Source organism: Caloenas nicobarica, chromosome 3, assembly GCF_036013445.1.
Source record: "Caloenas nicobarica isolate bCalNic1 chromosome 3, bCalNic1.hap1, whole genome shotgun sequence".
NCBI lineage: Eukaryota > Metazoa > Chordata > Aves > Columbiformes > Columbidae > Caloenas > Caloenas nicobarica.
In genome coordinates this window covers 59,592,018-59,613,431 of record NC_088247.1, presented here as the reverse complement: position 1 = coordinate 59,613,431, position 21,414 = coordinate 59,592,018, and the positions used below count along the sequence as shown (strand labels likewise).

Sequence of the window (21,414 nt, the reverse complement as noted above, 5' to 3'; positions counted from 1 at the left end):
ATCCTATTTTCTAAAGGGTATGCGTACAAATGATTACGGTAAACTTAACTATAAAGCCACACAATTATGTTGCAATCTCTATTCTCAGAAAAGAACCACTTTGCATAATTTAGAACAAAACAAGTGCCAGGGATATTTCATATATACAGTGATCACACTATTATTAATCAAAGCTAGTGTTACATTTAAAAGAAAACAAAATATATAACAGTATGTAAGCACGTAAATTAAGGAACCCAAACAACTTGGATTTGTTTATCAACATTACCTGGATTTGTTTATCAACAAGGGATCTCAAGAACGCATTACCTGGGAGTATGCCAAATAACATAAACATATTATGGATCTTTGTTTTAAATTTTGACCAGCAAGCACTTACATCTTATGCTACCTTCAACCTGCATAAACATAAACGTTACTTACCTGAGGTTAAAAAATGTATAGATCTGTTGGTACTCGCAGAACATTTGAAAGGAACCAGAGCTACAAGCCCTTGCACTCATGTATCCCCACCCATCACCTTATGTAGATACCTCCTCTCTTAGTCTCAAGTGTCTCTTGCCATACCTCCGTTTACTCCCCAAAACTTAGCATTTCCTTGTGTTTCATATTAGGTATTTCCTAGAACACACACACATGCACCTTTGCGACCCCAGTCTACTTTCTTTCCAGTCTCACCTTTATTTCCCTTTTTTCCTGCCACCATATTATACCCTCCTGTTTTCCTTCCCTCTTCTCTGAGATTCAAAAACATTTTCATTTGCATTTCATCAATTTTTGCCATGATGTTACATAAGGAGAAGACCAATTGCAGGTAAATCATGTTGCATGTATTTCACCTTCTCAAAAAGCAAAAAATAATTCCTGTTTTTCAAAACAGCTTCAAGTCTCCTCTCAGTTTCAGAAAGATCCAAGACATCAACATCTTCACCCATGATGCCTTCACCAATACAGTTGCCACTTCCCGCGGTTTTTCAGTCAATGTGGAGCCCACACCCTTGAGTTTGTAAAAAATCTTCTGCAAACTTTGTCCGATGGAGACAAAAGGGGAATAGAAAGGCTACAGGCAAATTGCAGAGAGGAGTCTACCAAGAACAATGGGTATTTTGAGAGAAAGCAGCTATACATAGCATCTCCTGAGGCAGCCCCTGCCAAAGGAGGCAATTCTGAACACAATGATGAATTTTCACAACCGATCCTAAAAAATTCCATGAACAACTTAAACACAAAATCTGCTTTAACTTAATTAAGAGTTTGAAGTGTGTGCATGTTATTGCATTAGTAAGATTGCCTGTGGAAAGAAACGGTCAGGCACTCAGTAGTAAAATACAAAATTTGAAACAAAACTTTGGACTAGTTTCTAAGTTTACTGAGTGCAAGTCAGTACCTGGCTTGCATTTAAATATTAAATTCTCTCATTCTCTTTATCAGTCACCGAGGGTGACATCCCTCGCATTCTGTGTGAAACTCGACAACTCAACAGCAGAACAATACCATAACAGACAGACTCATATTCTTGTTTCTTTCTATATTGATCATGATCTTAATGAAAGCACACTGAAATCAACATACAGATGTCACATTTTTCCCTAAAAAATAAAGTGTATCAATATTTTAAATACATTCTGACCATGTAAGTCCAACAGGAGTTTTACTGTGAAGAACTCCCTATGATTCATACAGAATAGATGTGTTGTGTCCCAAAATTCAGGTGGATGTATTCACTGGAATGCATCATTAAATAAGCCACCATCTAAGAGAGACTGACTTTCACGAATTTTTGAACTTACTTTATTGAATTGCAAAACAAAAATAAGCTTGTTTAATCTTTGCAGAAAAACACAATGTGTTAAATATATCCGTTGCACAAACATGCTGTATTATAACAGTTTCTAGGGCTCTGTTGTTCATTTTCGCACTGCCTCAAAATTTGAATACTCTTACTGGAAATGGAGTTTTTTAAAATAAAATTCAGAATTAATATTTTATCTGTATTCTGCCTATCAACAGCTAAATCCTGCTACATTTTGAGCCCTGTTAAAGCAGCTGATTATAACCAACTGCTAACACAATGATTCTTATAATGGCAGTTATGCCAATTGCACTTAGACCAAATCCTTCAGGGTTTAGTTTTATAAATTTATAAAAGAGGAGAAAAACCATTAGAGAAGTCAGTGATTTAAATAGGACCAACATTACTCCCTAATAAAGATATAAAATTAAAGGATAATAGTAACCTCGTGCTGTTTTATGGGGCCATAATCTAGTTACCAATTCAACCTTGTAGTTTATCCCATTAAGGAACCAGATTAAAAACAGAGGGAGGGAGGGGACTCTTATCCCTATTATATTGCAAGTGTTTCTAACTGGGTTTAAATATTTTTTAAAACTGTTGTTAAAAGTCTTAAACTCACAGACAAGCCAGAATGAAGAAAAATGCCTGTTTCTGCTCTTGATCCAGTCCTTGCAGATGTGGCTTTAAAACTGATGAAGTGTTTTATGCTCCCAGATAAAAATTTTACCTTTCTAAGAAATGTCTTAATTAGGAGGATTCCTGACTTTCCTCATCAACAAATGCATTTAAATCTAATTTTTTATTTATTTATTTTTATCTCGGGGAATAAAACACTTCATCAAATTTAAACTGCAACTTCCAGGACTCGACCATGAGGAAAAACATGTGTTTCCTTCCAGAGATACATCCACAAGTTAAAAAAAGTAAAAAACTACTTGAGGATCTGCTGCATACTGCTTTGTAAATGACTGAAAATATAAGACAGCAAGGACATGATCTCTTGCTTTGTAATGATTTCTTCTGAAAATTAGGTTTGCAACAAATAAAGAACTGACTGAGGCAGTTTCATTTTTTATGGGATGTCTAATAAGATCCTGTGCTGCAACTTTCATAAGCTCTGGCCACAATGTGAAGCTTGGTTCACAGGTAAAAAACAGCCTTAAAGCACTTGACATTTTTCAAGAGTGTTTCAGAAGTTGCTTCAGGCCCTCTAGTCAGCCAGATAGAGAGATGGAGCTCCAAGAAAAATGTGCTATCTGGAAGAGGAGCTTGGCCATCAGAAAAATTATCCTCCCTTTCACTTTGACCCAAAAACTGAGGAAGAAAGTCCTGTCTTGGTCCACTAGGAGCTGGTCCTCTTAAATGAAATTATTGGGGGGGGGTGGTCCTCACTTTCCACCACATTTTTTTTTTTTTACATAATAATCCCCTTAAGCACATTGTCAGATTCTTTTTATTCTTTTTTAACTGAAGAACACCTACTACTGTTGAGGTTATATCATAATGACACTCTTGTAGTATGATACAGGAGCAGCATGATCCTAGTCAAATTTACTACATTGTTTTTACATTTTAAAATGTGTTGATAAGAAGCCTAGAGAATAAACAGAAAGGATACTGCTGTGGTTAACACAATTAGCTCTCAGACAGAAAGAAGAAATCATTTTTCTCACAGCCACAGGTTGAGAGTCAAAATGTTAAGTGAGAAGCAGTCACAAATAAAACAATTTCTCATTTTCTAGTGCTCTGCTTCAAAAACCTGTGATAATAGAAGTACTTAGTGCTTATAACTGCAACTACATGCATGCAGGACGTGCAGCAGTATGATGCCAACAAATGAGCTGGGGTCTGAACTCCGCCAGCCCCAGGCAAGGTTCTGCCTGGGTCTGCGCTGTTGCCACAGACCATCCGAGGAGAGTGAAGCACATTCGAGGCATGAAAGGTTATGCAAGGCAGGTTATGAGAATCCCTGCAAGGAACTAGTGCACAATCACTGCAGTCTCACTGAATTAGATGATTTCATGCTAGTTGTTTCCCATGAAACTCATTTATTTGAAGGAACCAAAGAGACATTACAGGCAACAACAAAAAGGCACCACCTAACACCCAATCATTTCTTACTTAGGAAAACATTCTTCTAGTTCTCTGCATGCATATTACCTGTAGTCTCATGTGAAAAAGATAAAATATAACCCAAATTGAAGAAAAGGAAACCAAATGCTGATTTATTAAAATTATAACTTAGCCTATATCTACAATCGGAAACTGTATTTTGGGCAGTAAAAACATACAGCTTTCTCAGTCCCTACTAGTATCACATTTGGAAAAGAAGAAAGATCCATGCTCCAGATGAGGAATGAGATTGATGTGCTTTATAACCTAGCTTTCTTCAAAACTCAAGTGAAACTATCAGCAGACAAGTCAATAAGAAAAAACATATTAATTTAACACTTTTAAGAGAAAATTATAACCATAGGGCTTTTTAGAAACTTGACATCACTGTCTGTCCTTGTTTTTGTAGAAAAAGAAGACATATCAATTTTCTTATCTTTTGCGGTAAGGCAAAATGAAAACTCAGCTCTTCACATAATCTCAGAAAAGCTATTGCTTGATATAATTTTCATGGTTAATTAATTTTAGCTTCATAGGCTTTTGTGTTTTCTCTTATACAAGTGCGTTTTCTTGAAAGGAGTGTCAAGCGTAATATAAACAATTCTTTAATGGAAAAAACACAAGAAACATTATAATCTATATCTAACTTCAAGGAGAGCAAATGACTAATAAATTTTAAACACAATAAACATAATAAACAGTTAAAAAGGCAAGTAAGCCATCCTGACAGTATGACCTAGTCAGATACATATACTGCTTTTCTGAGGAAAACTATTAGGTGGAGAGAAAGCATACAGAATTTTTTTTAGCCCTCAAATTTTTCTTTTTGCATTCCTCTTAATCAGGATTCTAACAGGAAGTGGAAGTGGTCGGGCAATCCTGCATACATATTTAGGCTTAGCTGAGGTAATTGCTCTCCAACTCCTGATATCAAGGCAAGTGAATGAGCTTCCTAAAAAACTCACATTGCATTTTAGAAACAAATCTTGCTCCACAGTCTAGAGAATTAAGGGAAACATGGAATGTCCATCTTTCCCTTCCTCTTTCTCTAATACCTTTTTTTTTTTCCCTCAGAGCCTCATCTCTAGAGGGTTAGATACGACTCTCTTCCAATCAGTTTGGTTTCAGTCCACTTTCAGCTTGGTGAGGGTGAGAATTTTACCCTTAGAGAAGTTTTACGGGTTTCTGGAACCTTTCATAGCACATGCAGGACCCCCTTCTCCATCTATTAGTGGCCTCCAAAATGCTGAGCTCCTTCCTTACTCAGAGCCCTTGCTCTGTAGCTGCAAGGAGAGCATGCCATGCCGTGCCATGCCATCCGCAGGGCACAGCGTGGTTTGGCTCTCAGCATGTCCAGAAGGCCCTGGTGGGGGGACAAACATCTGTGCTGGGTTTTGTGTTCTGCTGAGCATCTGCCAACATCAATTTGAATTTGCAGATGGATTGCTTAAATAGAGAAAATACATTATTCCTTATTTTGGATTATCAGAACTACTCTAGGAGTTCATACAACAACCCACACAACTTGGGTAGGCTTCTGAGCACAGATGAATTTCCTGCCTACTACAACCATGCACACTGCCCTGCTACTTGTGTACAGGGAAGGAACACAGGAGGAATTTCCAGGATATGCTGAAAGCAAATGGACCCAACCTCTTCCTCTATAAACGAGAGCCCTCGCTGTCACAGCAAAATGCGTGGGTGACGGCAACCCAGTGAGACAGAGGGGGCTGCGAAGAGCACCCTTCAGGACCTGACCAGCACTCTCATCCCAGCCCAGTATCCGGCATGGATGTGCCTAACGACATGCAAATATCTAAACTGGGTATACAGTATATATTCTAATATATATATCGGCTATACAATATGTATTCTAATGTATATAGAAACCATGCTTCTGAAACAATTAAGTTTCAAGGTGCAATGTCAGAAGTTACTAGCACCAAAAAACCCCCACCAAAAAAACAAACAAAAAACCAAAAAACAAACAAAACCACAACAACAACAACAAACAACAAACAAAACAAAACAAAAAGCCACCAAACAAACAAAAACCCTACAACCCTACAAATTAAAAGTAAAATCCTGGTATTCCATAATCCCTGGTATTCCATCATCAGGACACTGATAACCCCAATGCTCAGATTCGCAGAAGATTTAGGATCTGCCTGTTATTCTTGCTGGAGGTGACAGAGTGTTTGTTCCTGGTAACACAACTCAGCCATTTCCACATCTTGAGACAACAGAATTATCCATACAGTGTTATCATGCATGTTAAGAACAGGGAACAGGTATTTAACAGCCATCAGGCACTTACAGGTCTGTGCTCATCTGGTTTTCTTTTACTTTCTCCCTCCCCTTAAAAATTATGCGTCTATAACTGGGACATAATTTGTTACTTCTAACTTCCTCTCTGAGCATGTGAATTCATGCCAGACATTATGTAGAGCAATCAAAACAGACACAGTTCATGCAACCAAACTGTAATACACTGAAAACCTCTTAAAATTCAAGTCAAATAATCGGCTTTCATGCCGGTCACCACACATCTGTTACACACAGTCTTGAAAATTCTGCATGGCCTTTGGTGAACACTTGTATAATCATTAGTTTAGTGTAGTTTTCTTCCTTGAACTGAGGTTCCTGAAGGATGGCACTGCTTGTGTGGTATTTGTGGACATTTTGTTCAAGAAAAATTAAGATTATATTCCCACTCTGCATCAGGTACTTCTACCTAAGTCACACTACTGCAAATCCAAACCATTTGATACCAGTCAAAAGCAGGCATCAAGACAAAAAAGCAGAGCAACACATACCATGAGGTCTCTGCATCAGTTTGGTATGCAAAACAGGTAAGAAACAGAAAGGGTCTATGGGAAGAGATCTGCCTGCTGACCCATCATCATCATCCAATAAAACAAGTGGGAAAACAGCAAAACAGGAAGACTTCTTGGCAAACAGTAGACAACTGGAAACACTGTATCATTACTTCAGGTGAAATAATACTTGAGTGCAGCATTTCTCTCTCCTGTAAAACTGGGTACCAATTTTACTCAAATATGGCTAAAACTGACTCCCCTACTCTGCCTGCCACTCCCATCCCATACCTGTGCAACAAATAAGAAGGATTAGCTTTAAGAATTTCAGAGTACAGATTCATAAATTCAGCAACTGCTCCCTTAACCTACCATTGCAGAATATACCATGAAATTGCCAAGATGGAAACCAGCGCTCAAAATTCACTCATGCCTGGGGGCTTCCCAACTGTGAGAGACCTCTTCACTCATGCTTCGATAAGGCATGCAGCAACACAGACCTCTTCTGACTCATTCCAGATTAATCAATTACAGATTATTCCAAATAACAAATGCCAAGACTGTTTCTGGTCTGGGTTTGTAAACAAATCTAATCTACAATCCCACTGTGTTCCCTGAAAAATAAAGGGAAATTGATTTGCAAAAAAAATTAAATGTAGCATTTTCAAACTCACGATTGATTAAACCTACACGATCCTTACCAAAAATACAGACAGTTCCCACGGGGGGAAAAAAGTAATGCAAATATGCCACAGATAGGAGCACACTCGGTTAAAATTTCAATAAAAAATTTACTTTTATTTTCCTACTAGGTGGCCGTTTAAATGTTTTGAACAACTAGGTTTTTTAGGGGGAAGAATTTTCTTTTTACGACACAGCATATTTTGGTTAATTTCTCAGACACTTTCCCTCTCTTTTTTGTAGAAAATACCTGAAAACAAACCAAATAAAACATTTCAGTTCTTTATAAACAAGCCACTGAAAACAAAAAGAAAAGGCTGTGCTTGGTTAGACAGAACATTTAAAGAGACACTGTCAATTTGAAAATATTATTTATTATTTTATCTCCCCAAAAAGACGTGTCAAATTTACCTTTCACACATTTAAAAAAACGACCTTGTAACACAAAAATAGCATAAGGTAACAACAGAGGTTATTTCTAAAACAGAAACCCTAGTTATCATTTTAGAATTTGGGAGAACATAAAAATGAGCACACCTTTCAGGTAAAAGTAAGCAGCAGTTTTACAAGGCTGGATAAATTACCCCAAGGAATCCAATTGCATGTTAAAATGAAAGCCGTGACAGCATAATATCTATACATCCTATTTGCTTTAAAAAGCCATGCCACCTTTTCAAGAGTGTATTCAGCAGTATGAGCACGCAAGGACAGTTACTGAAGAAGTTGAAGTAATAGCTGAGATTCCTAGAAACGTCCCGATGAAGGAGGAAGCTCGCAGATTGCCCTTCCTTTTCAGCTGTCAGCATCATTGCCTACCCCGGCCGGCAGCTGCCACTCCTGGGACTGCAAGTGTTTCACATAAAGTTCTCCAGTGGAACATTTTGAAATGCCAGAAAGAAATATAAAAGTAAAGCCACCGAAAATAAATCTGGATACTTTGGTTCTGTTTTGGTAGGAGAAATGCAACCTTTTCCTTAATTAAAGTTGACAGTAACATCTAAATACTGCATTTGGGAAGGTGTTCCATTCTCAAGGAGTGGCTGAACAACAGGAAACACAAAACGTGAATGCAAAACCGTTCCAGAATAAGGAACTCCTGATGGAACCAGCGCACAGCTCGGGTGGTTTCTGACAGAACGTAAGGACAATTTTTACTCATCAAACCTAACACTGATGCGCCACAGCTGTCAAGCTAAACTGAAACCATCAGAACATAATGAATGAAAAGCAGCAATGCTCCTATGTGCCACCTTTGTCCAGCACAAATAAAACTCTAAACCAAGTATTAGAAGTGCTGTGTAGTCCACATTTTTTTATGCTGCTGATCCTCACGAGAGCTGTCTGCACTCATTTCGGTTCCAGGCCCATCAGCAGTCCCGATACGCATCTGAAACGCCATGAAGTCCATGAAACTGCTCGTCATCTCACAGGCCAGTCTCTTTTGCTCAAAGCCAGCACTATGAGTACTACAGAAAGTAATTCTGAAAAACAGGTATTCTCAGATTTTAATTAAACAACTCTTTTGACAATGGATCATTTACCAGATTTCCTTTCCCCCACTTAGATATTTATTAGCTGTGATCAAACTATGTTATTTTCTCCTTTGGTGAACTAAAATTTCCTCATCGCCTGCACAACATGTTTTCCAATTGTTTAATTACTCCTCTGGTCTTATACCTGCAACTTCTGTTTTTCCAGCTTCCTTTATAAAGCTAAAAGAGGGTACTGCTTTCCAGTAGTAGCTGCACCCACACTATATACACAGGTAATGTAACCTCTCTTACCCTGCCTAGTACTTTTTAAAAATAATTACTACTCCTTTTTTGGCTGTGATACCATCCTGATCATTTGCTGTGGCCTCCAGTTGTTTTTTTTAGGGCTTGTACTGAAGCACATACTGTTTGCTTGTTCTCAGTTTACTGAACAAGCCAGACTCCTCTTAGCAATCTGCTTTCTTCACGATTTACTCTTCCTGCATATTTTGTAGTAGCAGTACTGTAGGCATTACAGTCTAATGACAGAAATACAAGAAAGTCTGTAAGAAAAAAGACTTCTTTTATTAGGTCAGCAATTGATCTAATCAAGGGTATTACTTCTTGTAGAACTTACTCATCTTTGTGTCACAGGTAAAATAATAAATAGGTTTTGATTTGATGACCATCCCCTGAAAGACTCTGTGTAATAGTGTCCTCTTTAAAGATTAATTAATAAGTATTTTTGAAATCCATCCTTTAGTTTGCTGTTTAATCTATTTAATGTGTGCCAAGTCAATTTTGTATCCTTCGAGTTTATTAATAAAAAATTTATGTCAACTCAGAACTCTTACAGAACTTTATTACATCACTATTCTTATCTCTAGAAATCAAACTTGTACTGACATCAAAAATAACACAGCTAGTTTGGCATGCTCGACTGTTCATAAACCCATGATGTGGTATAGCATGTATATTTTAGTGTTATATGGGAACAGCATACAACAGGCATTTGGAACACGATAGCATGTAAGTTAATACTTTGTGACAGAGGAGACTTAATAAAAAATAGTTGCCATAAATTAGGCACTTGTCTACAGTGACAGTTAAGTAATGGCCACTTTTGAGAAATTATTCCACTTCTTTCCCCAGGAACAGTGGCGAAAGGATGCAGCCCATCATGAGTGCCACAGCTCTCAGTCATGATGTTCTCTTTCTAATGGAGTTACGCTGTGCCTGTACCCTGTGAGCCCAGCTTTGGGACAGCAGTGCACACATCTGGAGAAGTTCTAGCATCTGTTATCATACCTGAACTCCTGCCTTCCTTTAAGAACATCACAGTTGTACCCTGCAAAGGTACCAAAACTTCCTCTATTGTTTTAATCTGCACATATATCTGCAAATTATTTGCAGCAACTTTAGTTTTAGTTAAAAAAAAAACGCATCAACAAAACCTTTTGATTAAATATCAAGGGATCATTTTTGTAGACAATGTTTTCGTTCTGAAAAATTCCATCTATCCCGCAGACTTGACCCTGCGCTTCAGTTAATAGAGGTGGCAGATTAGGTAACGGAGACTGTGGTTCCGCAGCTATTTCTGCAGCGCCGGTGCCAGGTTCAGCAGCGCGGGTGCTGCCACTCATTCCGACCTTTGCCTGGTGCCAGCACAGCTGTTTGTGAACCACGGCGAGGAACCGATCCAGCTTCATCGAGCAGCCGGCAGAGGAGGGGTTGAAGGGCTGCTCAAGAAGCACTGCCACCAATCGTGAAACCACAGCTTCGCGCTCGTCCGTCCTCTGCCACAGAAAACAGATGGACGTAGGAACTTCAGATTCAGTCGGTCACACCCATCAACAAGTCACACGCAGATTACTGGGATTACTGCTTATATGAGCCAGTATCCCTAGCAAACTATGTAAAAACAGGGCAAAATGATGGCCCTGTTCCTACAGACCTTACAGTTGAACTGCCGCAGGCTTAGTCCTGATTTGACAGCGTCTCTCAAGCTGCAGTCCTGATCTTGGACTTCCCTCAGTGCAGATTTAAGCAAGACCCCAAAAAGCTGGGTAGTTTCAAATCTATCAAGGAGTAACTCCTTCGATTTCACTTCTCTTAAACCAAAACTCTGACTACTCAGCTAGCCCTTGGAGAAATTAGGCTACAGTATAATCAGAAAGTTGCAAAACAAGGTGAATCTGAATCACAGCTAAATAGCTACCAGAAATTACTAAGCAACGCATCAGCTGGCCATTTTAGCTGAGAGGCCCTGCTCTTATTGCAGGTTACTCGTAGCCGTAGTGCTGCACAGCGAGCTCAGCACTCAGGAGGTGCTTTGGACACAAAAATTGCTTCTCTGAAGGAGCAACTGACTGAACCAAGTCATTACACCAGGTCCTTCACACCGGATTAGAATAAACATAAAAATAGGTGGCTGAGTGGAAAAGTACTTTAATCTTCCCACTTGGGAAACCTAGCACAGTTCCAAATCTTGCCTTGGGGTAACCTGAAAATTTTATTTTGGAGACGCTTTCCCAGAATGTAATTATTCTGTTTGTAAAACCTCTACACCATTCGGCCCTGTTAGTTCCCAGCTCCCTAGTTCTCTGTGTTAAGAAGCCCAGAACAGGGACAGGAGGCTGAGGCTGAGCTGCATTGCTAGAACTTGGCAGAGGAAATATGCATAAGCTGCCTGAGCTGTGCCTGGTTTTCTGAAACCATGTCTATGCTGGGACACTCAGGAGAGCTGGAAGAGAGACCTTACATACAGTGTGATCTCAGGATGCATAAACCGGAATGTGCAGAGGCTGGTTTAGCTGCTGTCATTTGGGAGAAAGGTGAAATTCATTTTCTGTGATTCTCTGGGAATATACTAAAGTGAATAAAAAGGAATATCCAGGTGGGATTTAACATGGTAAACAGACTTCACACGTTTCATTGAATAGACTTGGCATTCATGAAGTGTCTCTGAGTAAAAGTAACCTGAACATTCACTGCTATGAGCAACAAAGTTGCCTGAAAGGAATTAAGAGAACGTAGCCAATTAATAATATTTCTAACTGCATCATTTTCAGGAATACAATTATTGTAAAAGGCATTTCTGTGGTCATTTATAAAGTGCTGTAATAAATAAAAATATATATTCTAAAACAGGAGTATGAAAATATCTGAAAATGGGAGAAAACATGAATATAGGATTTGGACTTAAGTTGCCTTTGTTTTTTCTAAGGATTGCAGGATCACTCCTCCATATATGTGATCTCACATATACACAGTATTCTACAATACCTCCCCCAAAAACCAGACTGCACTAAGAATAGAGGACTAGATACTCATCTGGCATACCATGAGACCACTCCAGTTATTTCAACATTCCTACTACAATTTGCAACAGCTAAGGATCTGGCACAAAACATCAAGTTAAGTTTCAAATTACCTCATGCACCAGCATTGATTTCAATAGTTATATACACATAGAGGAGAATTATTTGAAAAGTTGCAAACTCAGCTCTGTATTTCTTTTACTTTTGTGGTCTCATTCAGACTCTCCATGCTATTTTAATGTAGGTTTTTGTGGTTTAATTATATATGTGTCAAGAGCAGCATACTTACTTGCTGCATCTATTCAATTAAAAAAAAAAAGCAGCAGTAATTTTTTATACTGCTGACAATGTCAACTTATACTGGGCCATGTCACAATAGTAATATATTTTAATGTTGCTGAAAAACCTAGTACATTTAAATTTAAATATGTAAGTAAAACTTTATCAGCTATATGAAAATTAGTCTTCTATATGTGAATATTTTGCAGGTTGCCTTGGGAGGTCTTTTTGCAATTTGCTGCTCCAAATTAGTCAAATTGTGTAGTCCAGTCACAATAGGAGGCAACCCTGGTGTAACAACGCAGTATTCAGTCAGCCCAGACAGACCGGGTTCTTCAGAGACAGCACTTAAATTACATCCAATTAAACAGCCCTACACATAGTCCTGCAACATTACTCGCTGCACTGTACATCTATGGACAGCTGCTTAACAAAAGATCACCATAATTTTATTTATTTATTTTTTTTTAGTTCTGGGAAAGTGACACAGACCCCAAAGGAATTTAGCACAGAAAACCTTCAAACTCCTGCTTTTCAAATCCATGGTAATTGCCGTCTAAATCAGAATGTAGTGTCTAGTACCTGAGCCTAATAGCTTAAGACCAAATATATCCTAGTCTCATTGGTACCTGGACCTCCAAAGGTTCTGAAGATAACCACTCCTCATTATAATCTTCCCTTGTCATGAAGAAATTTTAAACAAATTGAAAATAAAATGCTTAAACTTTAGTATTCCTCAGACAGCCATTGGCATCTGATGTTGTGCTCAAAAGTCTGGCAACTAGTCTATATACAATCCTGTGAGTGAGACTGCCCAGTGATGCATTTTGATATAGGATAATCAATCATCGAAGTAATTTTATTGTTTAACATTAAAGCAAAAAGCTATTCGACACATTTATCAGGCTTAGAGACAAAAAGAAAAAATTGCTTTCAAATAGTTTTCACCAGGCAAATAGTTTCACCAGTTATTACAGACATCCCGAAAGGAATCCTTCTGGCAGTATTACAACCTACAATGTGGACTAAAAATGTACGTTTTATTGCCTTTTCAAATAAATTTTATTCGTTACTTGACAGATAAGCACTCTTGACATCGGAGCTTTCACACTGCAAAGTGCATCCAAGTTCCTTTAAGCACTGCTGATTTAATGACAGATTTAATAACATTGCAACACAGAAGTGTGGACTTGGCCAAAAAAATTATTTCATAAAAATCTGATTTCTCTACAGCAACATCTAAAATGTCACCTAACGCATACAAGTAAAGCAGTAAGTTTTTAATGTATATTGTAAAGCCTGGTGCTTTGATAGGTGAAACATCTACTGACTTTAAAAGACCATAACGATAATCTATTTTTAATAATGATTTTTATTTCATCTTAAAAGAGTAGCAGTTTATGCTTTCAGTAGAACCATGCCCTGAAATCTCAGGGGTGATTAAAGGGCCATGCCAAAGCTGAAAGGTTTCAAATATCAAACTATACTACTATGTCAGGGCCAGCAAGATCAATTAGCACTTTTCAATGACAGAAAAGGTTAAGTTGGACACACATTTACACAATATTTAAATCCAAAAAAGCACACATATTACGTTAACACCACATATTAAAAGTTTACCTATAAACCTCTCCAGTCGATGACCAGATATCAAAACTCTTCTTCCATGTACACAATATAAACACTGCTTTTCTAATGCAAAATGGCAAGATTATAGATACGTTGGATAGTAAAAATAACATTCATTTCTCGAGTACAAAGTAAAAAACATGGAGTTCTGAGTGTTTCTGCTATGAGACTTGCTTTAGCACTGAGCTTTCAAAATCTTTAAAAAAAACCTTGATAAACTTGACTGTCTGCTAGTCTGATGCCTCTGAGTTCGCATGCTTTTTTGCAAACCCTGACAATATTAAAAATGAATGACAAGGAGCAAATAAACCTATTTCTATGTCCAACTAAAAGACAAACATAAACTACCACCAAAAAAAAATTAAAACGCTAATTGGTAAATTAACTCATCTTAAATCTGGAAAAAAAGCAAGTATACACCTCCTGCAATTAAAAGCCATAAAGAAACATGCATACCAGGAAGCAAGGGAACTTACATTTCAGGTCTTAGTATCAGAAGAATATTCACTGGAAGTACAGGAATGTTAGAAGTTAATTTGATAGGTATTAATACAAGCATTGCCACAGTAAACATAGCTTGAACAAAGTACCAGGTTATGTATCAAATAAAGTCAGTATAAAATCACAATAAAAGTGCAGGAGATGAAAAAAACTTACAGAAAAGGCACACGTGTTGAAATCAGTGATTCAGAACGTAATTGCATTATTTTAAGTAAAAGCGAAGCAAGATTATGTTTTTTCAACAATATATTTCAAAATATCTTTTTTGTTAAAGCTCATTTCTCTATTTATTTCTTCAAGGAGTGATTTGAAATATTTACTACCAGACAGTACCTAATTTTAGGTTTTAAGTGCTTTAACAGCTCTATGAAATATGATCAGCAGCTGCAATATAGAAGTATGCTGAATACTCTCCTTATAAAAAGGGAAACCTGTTTTACCCTAAGTTAATAAAATCTTCTTTCAAGAAAGAAAACACAAAAAGCATTAGTAGTTGTGTCCTAGAGCATTTGACAGAAATTCCAGGAATTTCTTTCTTCTTTCTGAATTAACTTTCATATTTAATAGAGGAAAAAGCAGTTTAAATTTCAACACTGGAAGACTGCATTGAACATCATGCAATATGACCAGGTCATCAAGGGAATAGACAGGTACCTTTCCCGTACCAAATGCTGGTGTTTAACGTTGCTTAATTCTAGGACTGAAACGTAAAAGTTGCATAAAGTTTAGAGAGTAGCTCTAAAAGCTTGCATCAGAGGCTAAAAATATGCAACAGGATACTATCTATAGCTGTATTTCTAGTTGCCCTGTTGGAAACATTTTAACTGGGAACTCCAATTAACTGGGAACCCACCAGTTTTCCACACATTAAATTCCTTGTTTAGAACTTACCTATCCTATTGGCATTACCCGTACAGCAGAATAAATTTCTATTGCAAAGTGTCGTTAAGTCATTAATAAACACAAATCTGGCAAGAGTAATCTTCAACTAAATTTATTTGCAGTACAACCAGATACACACATAGTTTATAACTGCATTTGAAGTATCGGCACAAAGATACATAAAAGATTAGTCAACATATTCTTCTTTCACTTTTATTAAATTTGATTGAAGAACATTTGGTAACATAAATACTAGAATATTCAAAAGAAAGCAAGAAAAGTTGTTGCGGACATAGCCCAGCTAATGTTAGATGTCAAGCACACAGAATAATCACAGGGATGGGACAGACATGTCAATTTGTATTTCCACTTTACTCACAGTATGATACATATTGTAGGCATGCAAACATTTGTTAGTCAGCAGCATTTTTAGAAATACTAGAATAAAAAGTCAAACCCGCTGTAACTTCATGAAACTTCTCCTTCGAGTGTTATGGAAATGAAACAATGATATAACCTCAGTTTTAATGCAAAGTACACTCCTCAAATAACAAATAAACATTGGGGTCAGACCAAAAAGAAATATTTACCATACAGAAAAGATGTTTGCTTTGTATACTTCACTCTAAATCTAAACTCTTGATTAGTTTATCTTAGATACACTTTCTCTTCTCAGCAAGTGAAACAGGTAAAATAAAAATCAGAAAACTGAAAATACGGGTTTCTTACTGTTCTAGCATGACTTCATGCTTAAGCTGGAATCGGCCAAGGAGCTCCCTGGTCTGGTACTGCGTGCCTCCCAGGACTTTTTGTAAATACCAGCTATTTCACATCGCCACTCGCGAGATAAACGCGATATACCTGTGTGTGCTCCGCTTTAAATCCTGCCCGCGGGATAACGGGAAGGCAGCGCCGTACCTACTTGGCTCTTCGCGGCAGTTTCATAAAGGTAAATGAAATTTTAGATGCCAATTACTGATTGGCAGCGGCGCTGCCGTGGGATCCCGCTTTCGCTTCTCGGTGGAAAGCGCCGCGGGGCTGCTCCCCCGCGGGTGGGTGCCGGGCGGCTGCCCCCCGGGCCTCGGGGAGAAGCGCCGCCCGAGCCGTGTGAAACCCAGACGGCGCTTTTTCGCGGGCATCTGATTTTGGAAGTGTCTGTAATGACAGCCGGAGAGGCAAATTAATGGCCAACAGCCTACTGGGGTTGAACACGGAGAATCCTGTTACCTCCTCGCGGATCAAGTACACACACACACACACACAGACAGAGGCTTCCCCACGTGGAAACGCTTTCAAACCAAAACACAAGACTCCGCATCGCCGGCGGAAAGGGCGGTGGGACCCCCGCGCTGGGGCTTTCCTGTGCCTCAGTCCCCTGGCGCAGCGGGGACCCGCGGCAGGGGCGGGGGCGAGGTGGGACAACCCGAAAACTCACCGTTTCGTCTTCAAACCACAAGAAGAACAAGACGGGGCGGGGGAGAGGAAGGGCAGGAGGGAGCCCTCAGGGAGAGGAAACGGCGAGGAACAAAAACAACGGGCAGGTCTGTCCCCGCTCCCCTCGGACACCGGGGAAAGCGGCTGCCCAAGCCCCAGCGACGGCTCCCGGCCGGGACGCAGCCTGCCCCGTCCGCCGGCACCCCGAGCGCCTCACGCCCGCGGTGCTGCGCCCGGACAAGGAACGGCGGGGGAGACCGGAGCGCTGCCGGCGGCTGGAGCAGAGCGGGGCCCGAGGGCGGGCGGGGGGACCGATCCCTTCTGCCGCCGCAGCCTGTGCCTGCGGGTCCCGGCCGAAGTGCCTCACCCCCCGCGTTGCCCAAACCCTCGCCTCCCTGGCAGAAATGCGTGTTTCGGGAAGGGGCTCGCTACCATTCCTGCGTGTTTTCATGCTGCTTTGGCCGGAGAGGCTCCCCGCCCCCAGAAAACTTGTTTCCTCCCAGCCTCCGGTCGCGCCGCCGCCGGCTCCAGCTCTATCCCCGGCTCTCAGAGGCGCAGCGGGGTGGCAGGTCGACCCACTGAGCCCTCCCGTCCGGCCTGCCTCCCGCCTCGCCCAGGCGGGCCAGCATCCCCCCGGCTGTTCGCGGGGCACAGCACGGGCCCCCCATTTCCGCCGCTACGGGGGTGGGCGGGAGGCGCAAGCGGGAAACAATGCAGTGGCAGCCGGCACGGCTTGCGCCTGTATCGGGGCTTACCCCAGCGGCCAGAGTAACAACCAGTCGAAGAGAGTTGAGGCCAAAACGGCAGGGACTGTCACCTGGAGAGAAGCAGAAAATCCCACTGGACGGGCAAAAAGTCACCCCGTCCGCCCTGGAGACCGTTTTTTTAGCAACTAAACTCGCGTGAGGCCGGGGGCAAAAAGCCCGTCTCTGCCCCGTGATGGACGGCTCCGCTCCTCCTTCCCATCCCGTTTGTTTTACAGTAACTTTATTTTAGTGATCGGACCAACACGAAAACAATGCTAAATAAACCCTAAAGACAAGCACACGCACAAGCTCATCTGCACGGACACATGTACATGCGACAGGGAACTGGTTTCCTCCACCTCTGAGTAAAAGGGGTGGGAGGGAAACTCGGGGACGGGGAAGTCAGAGAGACACTCACCTTGTCGCTGCCGAGATATGTCGCTACCGTTATTTTAGGGCAGCTCCTTATTTATTTATTCTCGTCACTTCTCCGAGCGGAGGTTCCCCTTTTGCACTGTTCCTCTGGCAAAAACAGGACATCCCCTCTGCAAGTCCCCCCCCCTTTCTCCACACACAAATAAAGCGCAACTCGGAGCAAAACGGGAGGGGAGACTTGGGGGGGGGTGGAGGTAGATGGAGGAGGAGGCTGGTACGGGAGAAGCCAAACACTCCTCGCACTTCAGCGGCTGCAACTAGTTGCTTCTAACGCACAGGCGCGTAGAAAGTTTCCCTGGCGAGGGACGGGACTTTGCTAAGAAAAGGTAACCCCCAAAAGATCGTCCCGGGAGCGGGGAGGTAAGAGGCGAGGAGCGCAGGGGCCAGCGCAGCCCCGGCCCGCCGCTTTGCACTTGTGCCGGGAGGTGCCGCCGGGGCTGTGCCCTGTGCCGGCCCCTGCTCGGCTCAGGAGCCGGAGCCGCCGGGGCTGCCCCCGCCGCCCGCCCGCCGCCCCCGCGGGCCGCCCCGCTCAGCACGCCTGCGCTGCCACCGCCGCCCCGGCCCTTCCGCACCGCGGCGGGCACGGACCGCGGGTGTCCTGGCTGGGGCGGCCGTCTCGCACCTCCCTGCACGCCCGTCCCTCTGTCCTCGAACTCGCAGCTCAAGGCTGGACCCTTCACCTTCCCTAACCCGTGGTGTGCGCCAGGCAGCTACAGCCAGTAGCGATGGGAGAAGGGGAGAACCCTGAGGGGCGCGGGTCACAAATCGGCCCGCGGCTGGCTAGCACTAATCCGCTCGAGTGTAGGTACCAAAGTCGGCACTTCACTTTTTCCTTTTGTTTGTTCTACGATAAACCAACACTGTAAAGCAGTCCTGACTTTTTGTGAGGATTGGAAATATGTGAAGACTGATCAAGTGCTACACAACGGGACCTGTTGCTGTACCCTTTTATAGGATGCACGTCTCCTTCCTCTCAAGCTGGTCAGTGTGGGTGGAGACAAAGTCCATTCCTGCTTTGAAATGGAATGCTCTTTTCTGCTGGAAATTCAGCAGCTGTCTTTGGTCGTCTTTGCTACCTCGTATGGGGAAGCAGAAGAAAATCCCTAATGGCCTAGTCACATTTCATACTCTTATTCTTCACCTTGTAATACCTCGTATTATTTCACTGAGTGTACTGGATGGCTCTTCAACCAGCTGCAGCACCCTTCTTCTCTCAAGTAACTTCACTCTCCAAAGAGTGTAAGTCAAAAATTCAAAAGAATTCCTATAGCTGGAAGGTGTTGTGAGAGGAGAGTCTTGATTTTCAGAAGTACTGAATGTCAGAAACTTTTGAGGTCAGCAAGGAAATGAGGAAAAAAAGTACTGATTTGGGAAGATTCTTTCCTACCTGCCTTCTATTTGTTTACTTTACATCCAGTGATGCTATTTGAAGCACATCTTTACTCAAACTGTCTGCCTTTAAATTTCATAATTTGCATTCAACAAATTGTACTAGTGTGGTCATCTTTCTCCGAAATAATTTCAGACTTAAGATGACTAAATCTTCATGAAAACAAGTCTACAAAAACCCTGTATTTGCTGTCTTGGGAGAGTCGCCACTCAGAAAGAGAACAGACTTGGAAAACTCTTTTGACCTACACAAATACAGCTAAAAAAACATTTAAACTAAAAAAGCCCCCAAAAGCCAGCCTTGAAATTGACATAGTATAGGACAAGCCAGAAATATGAAGTGAATTTTGAAACTGAGAGTCAAGAGAGTAACTGGCAGGAGGGGAAACTCAGATTTGCAGGAAATAATTGTGATTGACAACCCTGCTGCAAAAGTAACAGTCATGACTAATGGCAGCACCCATCTTGCTAACAGGCACCTTCTGTAGGGAAATGAGCTAACAACTCCTTCCTTTTGAGAAGACTTTTGTGAACAGCAGCGTTCTAATGTGAGGTACCAAAACACAATAATGAAGGTTTTCTGAAGTCTGGTTTCCTTCCATTGTATTTCAGTGAAGTGAATTCCTGTTACGGGGAAGAGTCCCCCAGTAACATGGTTTGTTTTAATAGACATACCACTTTAAAGCAAGCTTTTAGCCATCTGTTGCACCCTCTCTTAAAACATAAGGTATAGCTGATTTTAAAAGATTAGGTATGATCTTTGTGCGATGTAACATGTTTCAGATGGAGGAGGGATGGAAGAGTTGCACTGCAGTTACACAGTACAGACTCAAGGCAAGTCTCCCATTAGGCGGCCTGGCCTTGCTGTCGTTGAACATGTTGCTGTTTTGCTGTTGATTTTGGTGAGAGTGGGCAGGATCATGCACAAAACTAATGAGCGTGTGGCCTGGGTTACGTGTACCAAAGGAAGTCCTACAGAAACTGATCTCATAACTAAACACTATTTTTTCACAGTGATTTACTGTAAATATGACTTTCACAGGCAGGAATTAAATGATGATTTTAGTTAAATCAGTGCCTTTGGGCTGAAGTGAATTCCAGTGAGCTCAGTGGCAGTGATTTCAGAAGGCAGCAAATCCAAAATCTAGTACAATATACTGAGTCATATAAATGACTCCGTGTGACCATATAGAGCCCTGCCTGGAGAAGATCGTGCTAGAAATAGTCCTAACAGAGTCCAAGGAAGGGCTGTAGGATCCACTTTTACACAAGAATAGAAGAATAATACCTTACCCATTTAAAGCAACAGGGGAATGTAAGTAGGCAGGATGTAATTATCTAGATTGGTATTTGGCCAGGCACTCCTACACTTGCAAAAACTACCATAGGGTGTTTAATGACTGCAAGTGCTCCGTATCCTCGGTTTTACCTCTTATATAAAGGCAGTGCTTGTGATATACACTTTATGCTGGTTCAATACTGAGTCAGCAGAAGAATGTTGCCCTGTACAAATACCAGTTCATATAGTAACTTGGAATTTCCTTGGAGGTCTTCCATGAAAATCCTATAGACCCAACACTACTTACCTTGTGAAATTGAATGAGATTACAGCCATATGTAGTATGGTTCCAGATAATCATGTTTTCATACGTTACTAGAAACAATATGGGCTTTAGAATCTTCATAAATATTTTTGAAACAAAAGCAATATACTTTCATTTTGTATCTCAGTGACAAAAAGGTTTTGTTGTTGTTTAAGCAAAGGGATTCGTTATTCTGAGGGATTCGTTATTCTGAGAAAATGTAATGACAGATAGCCACTATTTTGGCAAGGTATCACTATTATGATTTATTGGAGTGCCTACCATATGCTGCATCCAGCTTAGGTACCTGTTATAAAATTTGTTTTACAAAAGCAGGGCT

General features: G+C 40.9%; 1 protein-coding gene across 11 annotated transcripts in view; it reads right to left on the bottom strand.

Annotated features, from left to right (window-relative positions):
* Positions 1–18,590, bottom strand: part of EYA4 (EYA transcriptional coactivator and phosphatase 4) — a 160,061-nt gene extending 141,471 nt beyond the window's left edge. For 6 of the 11 annotated variants that reach the window (XM_065631768.1, XM_065631774.1, XM_065631775.1 and 3 more), the window contains exon 1: positions 18,086–18,590. The gene's annotated coding sequence lies outside the window, so the exon portion shown is untranslated. The other 5 variants (XM_065631771.1, XM_065631777.1, XM_065631772.1 and 2 more) reach the window with 4 other exon arrangements.
* Between the last annotated feature and the right edge of the window lie 2,824 nt (positions 18,591–21,414).